Here is a 16013-nt window from a genome sequence, read left to right as displayed (position 1 = left end):
AAACCGTGATAAGTGCAATTGGTGGCATAAAATAACTCACTCTCTTAAGTACAGCAAGATTTCTTGCAATTTTCTTTGAAATAAACTCCACGTGTGCATCCCATGATAAAGTATTATCTATATAAACACCTAATAGTTTAGACTGCTTCACAAATTCAATTTTTACACCATTAAAATCTATATTTAACATTCGACATTTCCGTAACATTTGAGACGTGCCAATAAGCATACATTGTGTTTTTTGAAGATTTATACTGAGTTTATTTTTAAGCATCCATTCTGCACCCAACTTAAGGTCCTCTTGCAATTTTGATTCACTTACATCAACAGATTTATCACTCACATCCTCTGAAGTGTCGTCTGCATACATTGTAACTGAAGAGTGTTTAAGACGTTTTGGATAATCATTAATGTACAAAATGAAAAATAATGGTCCTAAAATTGACCCCTGAGGAACTCCTAAGGATATACTTTTTTCTCTAGATAACACACCTCTCCAACTGACACATTGCTTACGATTTGTAAGATATGATTGAAACCATTTAAAAGAAGTGTGACAAATTCCAAAAGACATAAGTTTATGCAAAAGTACTTCATGGTTGACTGTATCAAAGGCCTTACGCAAGTCAATAAACAGAACCCCTGTAAGCCTCCCATCGTCCATGTTTTTGAACCATTTATCAGTAAGACCATTCAACGCTGTCTCACATGAATGACTTGGCCTAAATCCAGATTGACTATCTGTAATTAATTTGTTTGTAGATAAATATTCATAAAAGGAATTGAAGACATGTCGTTCAATAATCTTACTGACAACTGGTAAAATAGAAACTGGTCTGTAATTATTTACCAAATGCTCATCACCTGCTTCATACAATGGGGCTACCCTAGCTCTTTTCCAAGCATCCACAAATGTGCATGAGGATATGGATTTGTTAAAAATAAAATGTAAAATATCACCAATATGATTAAATGACAACTTTAAGAGTTTTACAGACAAACCATTACTACTTGTGGCTTTCGAAGATGCCATTTTAATAATTTCATTTGCAATAAATTCAATTGTAATTTCTGGAATTTTAAATGAACCTGGCGGTTCTAGATGTTCCACATCCGGTAAAGAAGAATCAAAATGCTTTCCCATTTCATGTCTTACATTACAAAAGAAATCATTAAAACGGTTAGCCATTAATTCAAAAGAGGTAATGGTACCGTTGTTAGTTTGTAAATGTGTACATGCTGTCGAATTCTGCCTCGATGGTAAAAAATTCTCTATTTATATTAATGAACTAGAAGAATTTTTGATAGAAAACAATATATTGGTGGTTTACTATGATATCTACAACTTCAAATCATTTTTGTTTTCATTGCCACACTTTTATTTGCATTTCAATTTCAGGAATGGAGAGGACAAACGTGTGTTACATGTAATCAGTTCAAATTCCTAAGTGTTCTTTATTTAGCCTCGACGAAACATCGTTCTTTCCCGTAACATTGTACGGGAAAATTGTCTGTTCTGGACAGTTTCCGTTAAGTAACGTGGTAAAAAAGAAAATGTTAGCTGTAATAGACTGTTTCCGAGAAAACATAACATTTGCATCCAAACCTTTCCGCACCCTTCATTGTATGAAAATAGTCACAAGCAAGTATGTGTTGAATTATTTATTTTATTTGAAAATTGAAACCTTTATAATAATTACATGTATATACGCTATCCAGCCTCCTTAAAATAGTCATTGAACATTTTATATTTCTATCATGTATTGTGATGCAACCAACCATTAAAATTCCCAATCATTACTTGCACGAAATAAAGGTCCTAAAAATCTATCAATGTAGTTCTAAGTAATTAGGGCTTTCCACCTTTCTGTGGGAAGTCCTATTGTTATTGTTCTGTTTATTATTTTCCTGCCGTAAAAAAAAAATGTTCGTATTAAGACTTATCGAAAAACTTTATAGTCCATCATATAGTACTTCTTGAGAAACGAATACAGTTCACCCAACGTAATTGAACTTTGACCCCTTACGGAGTTATTGGACCTTTCGCAGAAATCATTGTTATCGCTTCTACTTTTTAACCGTAAATGATAGGAAGATGAAACCTTTTCTAAAGCATAGAGGGAAATTAGTAGAAGCGAAGAATTTCAAATGAAGGGATTCGGTGTCCCCTATAGGGAGTTAGTGCCTCTTTACGTTTTGCGATTTATTCGTAAAACATGTCGAACTTCAGAACGGTTTGTCGTAGAGACATGGGACCAATTGGAATAGGATACTTGACCTTTGACCTTGAAAATGAGGTCAAGGTCAAAGGTCAAGGCCATCAGAAAAGAGGAAAAAATAGCACTTTTTATACTTTCTTTCCTGTTTAAGATAGCGTTGAAATTTTATATGGGTAAGTATTGACTTCTTGATTGGTTTTGATAGTATGCATTATAACTTTGAACTTTGACCCTTCTGTAAATTTCGGAGACTCGCGTTGAAAACCTTGTTATCGCTACTCCTACTTAACGGAAAGTCGTAGAGACATGAAACCTTCGCTAATGAATTCACAGTAAAACCCTCTTGCAAAGAAAAAATAATCAAAGGGATACGAAACCCCTTAAGCATAGTTATTGCCCCTGAAAGTTTCCAATATCATTATCTAAGCCTATAACTTTTATATTAATATAGATAGAGACATGGGACCACTTGCATTGAGACCGATGACCTTTGACCTTCAAAATGAGGTCAAGGTCAAAGGTCAAGGTCATCATCAAAATTATTTGTTTTTTTTTTCATTTTCAAGGTCTTTCATAGTATTTTTAGCATTGAGAAGCTAACCGAAAGAAACCGAAAACCGCTAAACAAAGTTGTTGCCCCTGAATGTCTTGATTAACCTTTTTAAAGCTTATAGCTTTTATATTAACCCCTTCTCTACCGTACCGGTCAATTTGACCGGTGGCGCGTAAAAACGGGACAGCGCAAAAGGAGTGCCTCTAAATCTTTCAAACTACGGTCATAAGATATATGATCTATATATCATATTTTTGGAAATTTTCTCTATTTTTTAACTATGTAAAAATCAGTTAAGTAAATAAAGCTATTAAATTAATAAAAGCATTTAAAGCGAAAGATGGCTTCGTCTAAATATGACGCAACGCTTTGTCGCAAGGCCATTTTCCCCCTCGATACGATTTTTTTAATCTCCCGTATGAATGCACTATTTTTTATATTTTTGAAAAGCATATATTCCCTGCTTTCAGAACATATAAAAATTATTTCTAATTCCTGGCAAAGTTATAAGAAAATAGCTATTTTTTGCACATGTACGCTTTCTTACAATTTTATTTCTCAATGTTTAAACAGATCGGCGTTTTACCAATATTCATATATGGAAATAGGGAAAAGTAAATACAGTCTGTAAAAGTACAGGAAATTTTCTTTTTGATGGCCCCTTATTCGTGTTGTAATTCTTGTTAGTTTTTATATTACGATAAAATGAAATTGGGACATGCTGCGCGGTTTTCTTTAAAATTAGCGATAAAACGTCGGTGCTGAAAGCGATCGACGCGCATAGCACAATAAAGTAGTGAAAACTATTTGTATTGTCCTCTGTTGGTAATATGAATACTTTTTGATACACTAAAACAATATCCATATATGTATGAAATAATCAGCCAGGTATTTTCTGCTTTTAAAAAAAAAGAAGTATAAAAACCATTATTGGTAAATAACAGTTACACCACCTACTTGTATTGTAACTTCATAAAAGGTTATGACTAGATGGTATCCCTCAAAAGCAGGTGACCCACGAGTTACTTGCCCCTGATCATAGATAGAAAGATAAGTCGTACGTCGAATAATATTTCGTAAAGAAATGTGTTTACGATGAAGAAGGCAAAGAAAATTGTTGGGATTTTTTTTACTAATTAAGATTACTAATTAAACCCTAATTAGCTGAACTATTAAAAATGTAAGAAATAAATAAAGCAATGAACGCAATATGGAGAGAAATACGATTTGTTAGAAAGTGTACAGAGTATTATTTAATTAACATAATTAATCAAACCCTAATTCTCCCAGATGTTAAACACAGTAAGGAATTTGATATAAAAAACTGTAAGGGGCGAGATCAAAAGATTGATTTCGGATAAAAATCTAAATTCAAATAGTTAGGGGGAGGAGGGGGGGTGTTAAAACTTCTGTAAGTTTCTCTCATCCGACATCGATTACACATTAGTCGAAAAAGGAGAAAGACAAGTGACTGTTAAAACTACATGACGATATTACATTTTAATGAACATTTGATAGTTTTAATCTACACTTTCATTTGTGAATAAACAGAAGATAGGGTATACAGAATTATTTATACTCGTTTGTTCTTACTTGTTAATCGATTATAGTTTAAACACTCATCATATCTAGTTTAGGGGGTCGTTGTGGGGGCGAAGGGGGGGGGGGGCGTAAAAACTATGTGAATCTAGTTTTTTTGTCAGACATTGAACTTTCGATCTCGCCCCTAGGAAGTAGATAAAACAGCGAATGCAACATGGAAAAAAATAATATTTAATAAGAAGTCTTATTAAAAGCAAAACTGATGATATCTAGCGGTGGTCAAAGTAACATATCTTTAGAAATTATTTTTGAAAGTACAGAAGGGTATATTTGATCAAAAGTTAATCATAGAAATTATTTTAATTACCCCCCCCCCCCTCATTCAGTACACAAAATCAACTCAAACTTTCATTCAACATTATAACTCACTAAAAAGACCATTCCTCAAAACCTGCTTTTGGATATCGAGTTAATTATTAAGACCAAACTAACTCAAGATCCAGGGCGATATAAACACCTACTTTTGAGGGATACCAGATAAGCTTTGCCACCCAGCAAGGCCTATGCTAGCCCTGACTTTCAGGGATACCAAGTTACTTAATAAGGCTCAACTAGCCCAGGTTCCCGGGGGATCTAAACACCTACTTTTGAGGGATACCAGATAAGCTTTGCCACCCAGCTAGGCCTATGCTAGACCTGCCTTTCAGGGATACCAAGTTACTTAATAAGTCTCAACTAGCCCGGGTTCCCGGGCGATTTAAACACCTACTTTTGAGGGATACCAGATAAGCTTTACCACCCAGCGAGACCTATGCTAGACCTGCCTTTCAGGAATACCGAGTTAATTATCAAGGCTCAACTAGCCCGGGTAACAGGGCGATCTAAACACCTACTTTTCAGGGATACCAGATAAGATTACCACCCAATGAACCCTATGCCAGACCTGCCTTTCAGGAATACCGAGTTAATTATCAAGGCTCAACTAGCCCGGGTTCCCGGGCCCTAAAGTCACCTACTTTTGAGGGATACCAGATAAGCTTTACCACCCAGCGAGACCTATGCCAGACCTGCCTTTCAGGGATACCAAGTTCATTAATAGGGCTCAACTAGCCCGGGTAACAGGGCGATCTAAACACCTACTTTTGAGGGATACCAGATAAGCTTTACCACCCAGCGAGCCCTATGCTAGACCTGCCTTTCAGGGATACCGAGTTAATTATCAAGGCTCAACTAGCCCGGGTTCCCGGGCCCTAAAGTCACCTACTTTTGAGGGATACCAGATAAGCTTTACCACCCAGCGAGCCCTATGCTAGACCTGCCTTTCAGGGATACCGAGTTAATTATCAAGGCTCAACTAGCCCGGGTTCCCGGGCCCTAAAGTCACCTACTTTTGAGGGATACCAGATAAGCTTTACCACCCAGCGAGACCTATGCTAGACCTGCCTTTCAGGGATACCGAGTTAATTATCAAGGCTCAACTAGCCCGGGTAACAGGGCGATCTAAACACCTACTTTTGAGGGATACCAGATAAGATTACCACTCAGCGAGCCCTATGCCAGACCTGCCTTTCAGGGATACCAAGTTCATTAATAGGGCTCAACTAGCCCGGGTTCCCGGGCGATCTAAACACCTACTTTTGAGGGATACCAGATAAGCTTTACCACCCAGCGAGCCCTATGCTAGACCTGCCTTTCAGGGATACCGAGTTAATTATCAAGGATCAACTAGCCCAGGTAACCGGGCGATCTAAACACCTACTTTTGAGGGATACCAGACAAGCTTTGCCACCCAGCGAGACCTATGCTAGACCTGCCTTTCAGGGATACCGGGTTAATTATCAAGGCTCAACTAGCCCGGGTTCCCGGGCCCTAAAGTCACCTACTTTTGAGGGATACCAGATAAGCTTTACCACCCAGCGAGCCCTATGGTAGACCTGCCTTTCAGGGATACCGAGTTAATTAATAGGGCTCAACTAGCCCGGGTTCCCGGGCGATCTAAACACCTACTTTTGAGGGATACCAGATAAGCTTTACCACCCAGCGAGACCTATGCTAGACCTGCCTTTCAGGGATACCGAGTTAATTATCAAGGATCAACTAGCCCAGGTAACCGGGCGATCTAAACACCTACTTTTGAGGGATACCAGACAAGCTTTGCCACCCAGCGAGACCTATGCTAGACCTGCCTTTCAGGGATACCGGGTTAATTATCAAGGCTCAACTAGCCCGGGTTCCCGGGCCCTAAAGTCACCTACTTTTGAGGGATACCAGATAAGCTTTACCACCCAGCGAGCCCTATGGTAGACCTGCCTTTCAGGGATACCGAGTTAATTAATAGGGCTCAACTAGCCCGGGTTCCCGGGCGATCTAAACACCTACTTTTGAGGGATACCAGATAAGCTTTACCACCCAGCGAGCCCTATGCTAGACCTGCCTTTCAGGGATACAGAGTTAATTATCAAGGCTCAACTAGCCCGGGTTCCCGGGCCCTAAAGTCACCTACTTTTGAGGGATACCAGATAAGCTTTACCACCAAGCGAGACCTATGCAAGACCTGCCTTTCAGGGATACCGAGTTAATTATCAAGGCTGAACTAGCCCGGGTTCCCGGGCCCTAAAGTCACCTACTTTTGAGGGATACCAGATAAGCTTTACCACCCAGCGAGCCCTATGCCAGACCTGCCTTTCTGGGATACCAAGTTCATTATTAGGGCTCAACTAGCCCGGGTTCCCGGGCGATCTAAACACCTACTTTTGAGGGATACCAGATAAGCTTTACCACCCAGCGAGCCCTATGCTAGACCTGCCTTTCAGGGATACCGAGTTAATTATCAAGGCTCAACTAGCCCGGGTTCCCGGGCCCTAAAGTCACCTACTTTTGAGGGATACCAGATAAGCTTTACCACCCAGCGAGCCCTATGGTAGACCTGCCTTTCAGGGATACCGAGTTAATTAATAGGGCTCAACTAGCCCGGGTTCCCGGGCGATCTAAACACCTACTTTTGAGGGATACCAGATAAGCTTTACCACCCAGCGAGCCCTATGTTAGACCTGCCTTTCAGGGATACAGGGTTAATTATCAAGGCTCAACTAGCCCGGGTTCCCGGGCCCTAAAGTCACCTACTTTTGAGGGATACCAGATAAGCTTTACCACCAAGCGAGACCTATGCAAGACCTGCCTTTCAGGGATACCGAGTTAATTATCAAGGCTGAACTAGCCCGGGTTCCCGGGCCCTAAAGTCACCTACTTTTGAGGGATACCAGATAAGCTTTACCACCCAGCGAGCCCTATGCCAGACCTGCCTTTCTGGGATACCAAGTTCATTATTAGGGCTCAACTAGCCCGGGTTCCCGGGCGATCTAAACACCTACTTTTGAGGGATACCAGATAAGCTTTACCACCCAGCGAGCCCTATGCTAGACCTGCCTTTCAGGGATACCGAGTTAATTATCAAGGCTCAACTAGCCCGGGTTCCCGGGCCCTAAAGTCACCTACTTTTGAGGGATACCAGATAAGCTTTACCACCCAGCGAGCCCTATGGTAGACCTGCCTTTCAGGGATACCGAGTTAATTAATAGGGCTCAACTAGCCCGGGTTCCCGGGCCCTAAAGTCACCTACTTTTGAGGGATACCAGATAAGCTTTACCACCCAGCGAGCCCTATGCCAGACCTGCCTTTCAGGGATACCAAGTTCATTATTAGGGCTCAACTAGCCCGGGTTCCCGGGCGATCTAAACACCTACTTTTGAGGGATACCAGACAAGCTTTACCACCCAGCGAGCCCTATGCTAGACCTGCCTTTCAGGGATACCGAGTTAATTATCAAGGCTCAACTAGCCCGGGTTCCCGGGCCCTAAAGTAACCTACTTTTGAGGGATACCAGATAAGCTTTACAACCCAGGGAGCTCTATGCTAGACCTGTCTTTCAGGGATACCGAGTTAATTATCAAGGCTCAACTAGCCCGGGTTCCCGGGCCCTAAAGTCACCTACTTTTGAGGGATACCAGATAAGCTTTACCACCCAGCGAGACCTATGCTAGACCTGCCTTTCAGGGATACCGAGTTAATTATCAAGGCTCAACTAGCCCGGGTTCCCGGGCCCTAAAATCACCTACTTTTGAGGATACCAGATAAGCTTTACCACCCAGCGAGCCCTATGCTAGACCTGCCTTTCTGGGATACCAAGTTAATTATCAAGGCTCAACTAGACCGGGTAACCGGGCGATCGAAACACCTACTTTTGAGGGATACCAGATAAGCTTTACCCTAATTATGATTTCTTAATCCTAACCCTAATTGCCCGCCTAATTAAAGAATCAAGTCCCGTGGGTAGAGTATTTAAGGTGTGGGCACAGCGTGGGTGTTAGATCCTCCGGAAATCGCCAAGTTTTAACGTGCCCCAACCCCCGGGACGCTAGAGGTTTTTTTTAACAAAGTTATGGCAAAATCCCTAAAAAGGCGAAAAATGCCCTTAAACTCTGATTTCCCATAAAGGATCAGATAAAACTAATTAGGGGTTGAATAGGGGGTCAAAATTAAGAGCTAACCCTCTGGGAAGGAATAGCCCAGCACCCCTAGAAATATGGCTCAAAGGGACCCAGGAACGAGGATGGTCTGAGGGGTATACCCAACTTACCCTATAATAATGTCTAAGTATAAAAGTACTTCATTTTTGGGGGTTAATAGTATGTTTTTCTTTATCCTTGGATTTTTACTGGGATTTTTACCCTGGTCCGAGGGGCAATGGTTGAAAACCTACCCTCCCAAAATTGCAGCCTGACCCCCCAACTTGGGGGGTGGGGATGGACTTTGAATTTTTTTGAAGTTTTTTTAAAGCCAAGACTGGCCCTAAAATCTCATATCGGTGGCCAGTTCGAGCCTTTTTTTCAACCCCCACCCCGGGTGCTAAGTGCCCCCTCAGAGATTTTTTCTGGGTGGGGTAATAAAGAGTGGACCCTGCCCTACGGATCTGGCAAGTTTTGCACCTGAAATCAGCCTGGAAAGGGGATAGGATGATGTTTTACTAAGGTAGCCACTTGCCCTTAAAGTTCAGGGTTGTGCCCCTTTAGAAAAAAGGGTTAGACCCCTTCTTTTGACCCGAAAGGACCCCCAATATTTCAGGTCGGCTCCTAAAAGGATATTACAGAAGAAGTCAAAGGCGACGGGTGACACTCCAGTTATTTCCCGGAGGCCTTGGGGTGGTCTTGGCCCCTAGCCCCTATTTTCAACCATGGGGCAATAGAGTGGGACCAGGTCATGTTTGGGTGCAAAGGGGTCTTCGGCAGCCCCAAAGACTTGGGCTCAGTGAAGAATCAAAGTCGCCGACTCGCCCCAAAAGGGTGGGGCTAGGGTGGGGGTCAGACGGACCCTTTACCCTTGACCCAAGCCCCTGATTTTTGGGGCCCGAATTGCACAATCCTTTTTAGGTTGGCCCTGTAAAGGTCAACAAGATCCCTCAAAGGATCTTGGAGATAGTGTCTTTCAAAAATGGCCCATTTTCGCCATTTTGGCCATTGGGGGACTTCAGTCCTGACCCCATATCTTCGCTACCCTGTACAACTCGAAGTTGTTCTTTTAGGATCTCAGAGGGGAGGTTTGGGGTCGCATTGCACGTGAATGTCGATTCCCTAGCACTAAGGCTTCTAGGACTTCCGACCCTTCAAAAAAGTGGAAAAAAGTGAAAAAATCGACTTGGGCCCCACTTGACCCCTGATTTCAAGGGGCCAAATTTTCCCCATGGGAGTCGAGGGCTGTCCCTTAAGAGGTCCCTCGCAAAAATTGAAACCCTCCAACCCCCTCGACCTTAGGGCAACGACTCTTAGAAAAAAGTTCAAAAATGGAAAACATGGGGTCCATTGGGGAGTTGTTGTCACCAAACCTTTTGAGGATAGACAATGCCTTTCTAGGATTGGGTAAAGCATAGATGGGCTCAAAAGGGGCCAAAACTCAGTCTCCTTGCAGTCTCCTTGCCCGCTCGGTTTCAGAGTTACGCCCCCTAAAAAATGACCCAAAATTCGAAGGTCACCATATGGGTCCTCCGGTAATTTGAGCTCTTTAGCCCCATCAGTTCCGGACCCTCGAAAAAATGATTTTGAGGTGATGACCGGGAAGGGCCAAAATTCCGACTTTTCAAAGAAAAAGGGGCTCACTGGCCCCGAACCGGTTGGGGTCGCGTCCCCGAAGGGCCCTTCAGCTCATACTAGACCCGGTAGCCCCAACACCCCCCCCAAAAGTTATTCAAAAAAGATCAATTGTGTGAACAATGCTTGCATGGGGAAATTGGCCCCAAGGGGTCCGAGGGGCATCCCATGGAACGGGCCTCGAACCGATTGGGGGCCCCTTGCCCCATCCGTTCCAGAGCACCAAACCTTAAAAGAAAAGGAGTACTCCCCATGGGATTCCCGATGACCGGAGGGGCCATGTCACCCCATGGGGATTTCGGATCGCCCCTTTCCGAGGGCCCCTCTTTCAAATTGGGGACCCTTTGCCCCACTTCTGTAAGGTAGTCATTTTGGCCGTAAAACACTTAGACAATTTTCCAGGACCCAGTTACCTTTTCTGCCCTCAAAGTAGCCAAGTAGCCATATAAAAATCATCCCTCTTTTCAGCAAGCACGGTGACCATACCTCGAGACCTAGGGACCCCATTTTCCGCACAGGAACTCCCAGAGAGGAGCTCTGTTGACCCCTAGAAAAAAAAACTCCCAACAAGGGTCGAAAGTGGATTGGGGTCACCCCTTTAGAAGGGTGTGGTCAAGGTGGGTATTTAGCCCCCTAGCCCCAACACGGCCCCATGGGGCCACAGAGTGGGGCCCCAACATTTCTAGCACAGAAAGGGGTCTGGTCTGGCCCCATCAAGTAGGTCTCAGTCCTGACTAGAAAATGTTGGCCCCGTCCCTGATGGCCCCTGACCCTACTGGGGCTCTGGGACCCAACAGGGATCGAGATCGTCCCCTTCCAAGGACCCTCTCCCAAATTGGGGTATCCTAGCCTCATCGACCCCGGACCTACAGGTCTTCCACTAGAGGGTAATCACTCTGGAAAATCCTGTCCCAGGGGGGCAAACTGGACCCATGGGGCATCAGGGGGGCCCGATCCAAGGTCCTTGCCCCAATTTCAGTTCCATAGCCCCTTCCACTCCGGAGCTAAAAAAATTGCAAAAAAGGTCCAAAAGGGCAAAAGGGGCTCTTTTGGAGGGTTCATATCTCGGGACCCGAAGTACTTGGGGATCCCATTTTTTGTCCGCCGACCCATCGAGGGGTTCTCTTACGATCTCTGGAAAGGCAGGTCCCTAAAGGGGACCACAATAGTTTGGGGTCACCCTCTAAAAAGGGTCATGTCAGGTAACATTTTTGGCCCTTAGCCCCAAGTGGGCACAGAGTTGGGCCCCACTAATCTTCCAAACAAATAGGGTTAGGTCTGACCCCATCATGAGGGGTTCGACCAGTGGTTAAAAAATTCTAACCCCACCCCATGGGACTGCTGACCCCAAGGGGACCCATTTGCCCCACAGGGGCCGAGAACGGACCCCTTTTAGGCCCCATTCCAAATTGGGGCCCGCTAGCCTCATCGACCCCAGCGCTACACATCTACCAGTGAAGGGTGACCCATTTTTCAACTCCGGCCTCAAGGGGGCAAACTGGCCCCAGAACCCTCGAAGGCGGCCCCTCTCAAGGTCCCTCCCGAACTTTGAGTCTTCTGGCCCCACAAGTTTGGCAGTGACCCATCTTTTAAAAAGGCTGTTATTCAGGTAGCCAAAATGACCCTAAAAGGTAGCCAAAATGGCACTTAAACAAAAACGTAAACAATCCCAGAAGTTTGAGAGTGAGCTATTTCTTTCAGATTGCGGATTTTCCGGTAGCCAAAACGGCCCTTAAAAAACGTTAAAAATCCCCAACTTTCGATTGCTCATATCTCGGGACCGAAAGTATCTAGGGACCTCATTTTTTGGCCCTGGATCCCTCGAAGGGCCTTTGGTTTATCCCCGGAAGAACAGATCCGTAAAGGGGCCGACAATAGTTTGGGATCACCCTCTTCAAAGGGTCATGCCGGGATAAGGTTTTTAGCCCTTTGCCCAAAATCGACCGCATGGGGCCATACAGTGGGGTCCAATAATATTAGCCCCTTAAAAATATGGGGCTGACCCCATCAAGTGGGGCTCAGTCAGCAGTCTAAAAATTCTTAACCACCCTTTGGGGACCCCTTACCCCAAGGGAGCAAATTTGCCCCACGGGGCAGAGAATGGACCCCTCTTATGCCCCAGCCCCAATTGGGGTCCTCTAGCCCCATCAACCCCAGAGCTACAAGTCCTCGAGTAAAGGGTGTCATCCTGAAACACTTGGGCCCCAAGGGTCAAATGAGCCCCATGGGGCTCCAAGCCGCTCTCCTCGAAGGCCCTTGCCCAAATTTAGTTCCCCTAGCCCCACCCTCTCTCGAGCCCCATAATTTGCAAAAATGGTCGAAATCGGCAAAGGGGGGCTCTGTTGGAGGGTTCATATCACGGGACAGGAAGTACCTAGGGACCGCATGTTTTGGCCCTGGACCCCTCGAAGGGTTTTCCGTCGACATCCTGAAGAACAGATCCTTAGAGGGGCCGGCAAAAGTTTGGAGTCACCCTCTTAAAAGGGTCATGCCGGTGTAGGGTTTTAAACCTTTTGCCCCAAATCGACCTCATGGGGCCATACAGTGGGGCCCATAATATTAGCCCCTCAAAAAATTGGGGGCTGACCCCATCAAGTGGGGCTCAGTCGGCAGTCTAAAAGCGTCGCTTATACCTCTGTCAACTTTTGGAATCACGTGATAATATAATCACATGATATAAACAATTATTCTCGTTTCCTTTCCCTTTAAAAGTAGTGCACAGAACACTGGGTAGAGAATGGCGCACTATGTCGAGTGCACGAGACATTCGAGGCGTTCCGATTGGGTTGGGACCTAGGTAAATTGGTACCCTGTTGATCTCGCTTCTCTCGTGTGTAGCACCAATCAGTAGGGAACCAGTTTAGGACCTAAGGTAGTCTCTTGCAACCAGACGCTCGGCTGTCTCCAGAAATCTCCGACGAGCAGAGATTTTCGTTGCAGATTTGCCGAGACAGCCGAGTGTCTGGTTGAACGAGACTAGACCTAGGTCGGGTATGACGTAACAATGGAAGCCGGGAGCGGTATGACGTAGGAATGCAAGAGCGTACAAACTCCCCGTCGAGGCCTCACTGCGTCACCTATGTATAGACCTCTCCTATGTGACGCAGTACAATATACAGATTTGTATATTGTGAGTCCGCGATTATCACGCGGGCAAATAACACTAAAGAAATAGTTCGTAGTTAAAGCTTGAAAATATTGACATCAAGAGAATATATATAAAAGTATGGATTTTATTTTAAATATAAAATGATCGAAAGATCATTAAAGAAAAGGGAGACTCTGTTCAAATTATAGTGTAAAGTAATAAACTTGTTTACGTTCTTGATTTGAACTATTTACGTTTGACGTTGTGGTTCTTTTTTCGTCATTCTACAGTGACGTCACACAGTATACAATCGCTATCCCATAATGCCTAACTGGAAGAATTTGGTTTGTGAGCAAACGAACTCTGGCGGAAGTTTGAAGAGCGATATGACGTTAAGTCGAGCATGACGTAACAATGGGAGTTATTAGCTTTACGTCGGGATAATAACGTTAGAAAAATTGAAATAGCAGAGAACACAATGACGTAACAATTGCATTGATATGTGATATAGGTGTAATGGTATTTTGTAGTATGGGTGGTGTTATGTGGAGTATGGGCAGTGTAATAGTATGTGGTGTATAGGTTGTAGTTGATAGTGTATGGGTGGTGTACACCACATACACCACATACCACCACCCATACAATCACCTATATCACCTCCTATACATACGTGGTACCACTGGCACACTTATTATTAACACATTTAAACACTACACCGACTTTATCGATTTTTCCCTTGTCATTGGTACGTCATAGCGCTCTTGGCTTTATCAATTTTTTCTGCGTTATCATTACAACATAGCGCTCCCAACTTCTATTGTTACGTCATATCCGACTTGACGTCACAGGTCTCTTGTATTTTTATATCATACCCTAAACTGGTTCCCCGCTGATTTGCAAGAGAAGCGAGGTCAACAGGGTACCATTTCATATCATACCCGACCTAGTTCATCCCAATCGTAACTACTCGGCTATTTTCGCAACCGTAAATGAACCTCATATGTGGATCGACGCCATCAGAGTCTGTTACCATGTGTACAGAAATGCAACTATGACGTCACAGGCGTATGTTACAATATGAAACGCGAGCTTTCAAATGCATTTAAGATATCATACATGTCTAAGGTATTCTACCACTATTATTTTTTACTTTTATGTTTATGTATTGGAGTGAATAAGACGTTAATGATACCAAAACTAAATCTCTGGTGAAAATATAAATAATACATTATACAAGGATTCGGTTTTGGCCTTTTAATCTAATCCACAGGCGCGTTTCCGGCGAAGAAATGCATCAATTTGATGCAATTCTTGCGCCGATCCACGTCCGAATCTTTTTACCGGTTACGGAAAAAGGCGAGCGCGTGATCCGATTGAGTCCATCCTAATCCTACGTCATTGACATTTTACGTTATAGTGCTAATGGCTTATATTGTTACATCGTCACTTGACCTTTGACCCACCTATCAATGCTGTTTATACTTACAAGGAATGTGATATTGCAGAAAAGAAGGATCAATTATACGCGTAACTCTCAATTAGATTTTTCACCCAAGATTTATAATAAATCATTTCTTTTTATGGTAATGTTGGTATATCAGTAACAATTCTGATTATATATAGTTGCAATGTCTCAAGCTCTCTCAATGCAATGATACATGCTTTTGCCCAAAATATGATGATTTATCTTGAGTATATATTTGTATACAGATAAAAATATTATTATTATCTTATCTTCACTCAATGGACTTATTGATTAAACTGCAAAATCAAAATAAATGAGGAGCCTTTCTTTTATACTGCAGTCGGAGAGAGAGGGGTAGAAAAAGAAGGGGAGAGAGAGGGATGGATAGAGAGATAAAGAGGTGAGAATGAGAGAGAGATATAAAGAGGAGAGGGTAGAGAGTGAAGGGAGAGAGGGGAAGGGTGGTACAGAGAGAGACGAGGAAGAAGACAGGAGATAGAGAAAGGATGGGAGAGACATGGAGTGGGGAGAGAGAGGGTAGATAGAGAGAGAGCTGTGGAATTAGACAGGAGAGAAAGAGGATAATCAGAGGAGGGAGAGGGAAAGAGGTTAGAAAGATGGAGATAGAAAGAACAACAGAGGGAAATATATATGGAGAGAGGTTAAGAGAGAGAGAAGGGGAAAGAGGAAAGAGATAAAGAGGGGACAGAGAGAAGTTAAAGGGTGGGAGAGGGAAGGATAGAGAGAAAGAGGAGAGAGATTAGAAAGAGAGGAGGGAGAGAGATGGAAGAGGAAGGGTGGGAGAGGGAGCCGAGCGAGAGAAGGGAGAGATGGGGAGAAATAGAGGAAGGATGAGAGAAATGGAGGGAGAGGGATAAGGGGAGAGAAGAGATAGGAGATAAACAGGGGAGAGGGAAGAGAGATAGGAAGGATGGGAAAGGAAATGAGAGAGAAAGGATAGGGGAAAGAAGAGAAAGAGGGGGGAATATAATTATGGAAGAGGGGA

The sequence above is a fragment of the Ostrea edulis genome, chromosome 7, assembly GCF_947568905.1.
Source record: "Ostrea edulis chromosome 7, xbOstEdul1.1, whole genome shotgun sequence".
Classification (NCBI taxonomy): domain Eukaryota; kingdom Metazoa; phylum Mollusca; class Bivalvia; order Ostreida; family Ostreidae; genus Ostrea; species Ostrea edulis.
The sequence above is the reverse complement of the archived record's forward strand: the minus strand, read 5'-3'. Positions refer to the sequence as shown.